This window comes from Penaeus monodon, chromosome 21 (assembly GCF_015228065.2).
Source record: "Penaeus monodon isolate SGIC_2016 chromosome 21, NSTDA_Pmon_1, whole genome shotgun sequence".
NCBI lineage: Eukaryota > Metazoa > Arthropoda > Malacostraca > Decapoda > Penaeidae > Penaeus > Penaeus monodon.
The window spans coordinates 45588179-45589858 of record NC_051406.1 but is presented as its reverse complement, the minus strand read 5'-3'; the positions used below and the strand labels follow the sequence as shown (position 1 = coordinate 45589858).

General features: G+C 43.9%; 1 protein-coding gene across 1 annotated transcript in view; it reads left to right on the top strand.

Annotated features, from left to right (window-relative positions):
- LOC119586751 (early nodulin-75-like) overlaps positions 1 to 1680 on the top strand; it is a gene marked incomplete at its 3' end in the record, with an annotated part of 6838 nt that overhangs the window by 2339 nt on the left and 2819 nt on the right.

The window sequence follows — 1680 nt, the reverse complement described above, 5'->3', positions numbered from 1 at the left end:
CCGAATCCCGCAGCACCGATGCAAGCAGCTGCCTTCCTTTGTTCGTGTATTCTAAGTATTAGAGGAAACGACGCAAAAACGCCTTAGAAACCGAGAGCCTTCGGTCAGACAGGTTCGGCCAAGGCAGTGCTGAGGGCAGCCGTGTCCCTCCTCTGGCGTGGACTCAGCCTCGCGTTGAGATCCGTGTGTTTGGAGATCTCGATGCTTGCTTTAAGATGACTTCTCTGATGGCCTTTCCGTTTAATTTCCTTTCTATGGTCTTATTCTGTTGACGCCTGGCGCCGGGAATGGACTTTTTTTTTATTCGGGGAAACAAATAACTTGATAAAGTATCCGTAAGTAGCTAATGATAAGTTTCGAATAGTGTTGTCTAATGCTGTCTACATCATAAGTGGAGTGGACGGTTCCCATCGGTCATTATGGCATTTTCTTGCAAACAAAATACAAATTTCTTTCCTACTGATGACAAAAGTGGACAACATGCCGGGTCATTAACACTCGCATTCAAGAGATCGAGCAAAAAGAACGAATCTAGTGAAATCGTCAGGACTTCGAACCCGCCGAGTGAAACAGAAGTGATACTGTGTGAAGCCTCTTTTCAAATATGTAAAATCGAGCTCTTGTCTATTTAAGTTGACAATTTCCATTATTTTTGGAAAATTTATTTAACATTCTAGTTTCCCCTTGGCTGCAGAATTATGCTATAGTCAACAACCTCGGCGGAGAAAGTAATGAGGACGCCAAAACAGTTTCTCGGAATGACGCGAGAGAAATTAGGAAAACAGCTCGTACAGGAAACCTCGACCGTGATGACCAATTAATTCCGAATATCTTCAGCTGCAGAGAACATTCGCAAGCTCTCAGTTTAAGTATTGCTGCATTCAGGACGCTGACTTTAATGTGTGTGTCGGACGTTTTCTTGATTCCATTTCTATTTTTCTTCGTTTTCTAATCGAAAGAACTGAATGCTTATTTTTAAAAAGAAATTGGATAATCATTTTATAATAAATTTATTTTCATACAATTCCAAGACATGAAAAAGGCACAAATACATGCGCACAATCACGTACTTTCTTTCTGTCTCATCCATACACACATACACAAGCTCCTACATGTACATAGCGTGTGTTCACAAGATTTCCAGACACTTTCACACGTTTTCACGCCCATTAAACGCGGCCATGTGCTCACCTCGAGTATTGCGACAGATGCTACATGATTAACAGTCTTTAAAGCGTAGAACTGTTCGCCCATTTCGACCCTCACTTTCTCCGGCTTTCTCGAGCAGCGCTGACAGGTGACGGGCCTCTGCTCCTTACCCCCCCCCCCCTCCCGCCCCTCATTGGCCGCATGTCAAATGATGCGACTGTCAATCTGCCTTAATTCTTGCAACGCCTAAGTGGATTTCAGTCATCAGGTTAGCCTCTGTTTTTTTAGACATTTTCTCGATGCCGGATGGGACCTAATTTGTTCATGCTGACTGCAAGCACATTTTCTCTGTGGCGCGTTTGCTTATCAACGGGACAAGCTGCTCTTGACAATCGCATCTGCGTCGTTTTTCCCTGACCGCAGAGGCAGACACGAAAAGGCTTAGATCTACGCTGGACAAAGTATATCTGCTCCGCTTTCTTGCCGACTTGTGCCTGAAAGTCGCCTTTGATTAAATGCGTTTAATTACAT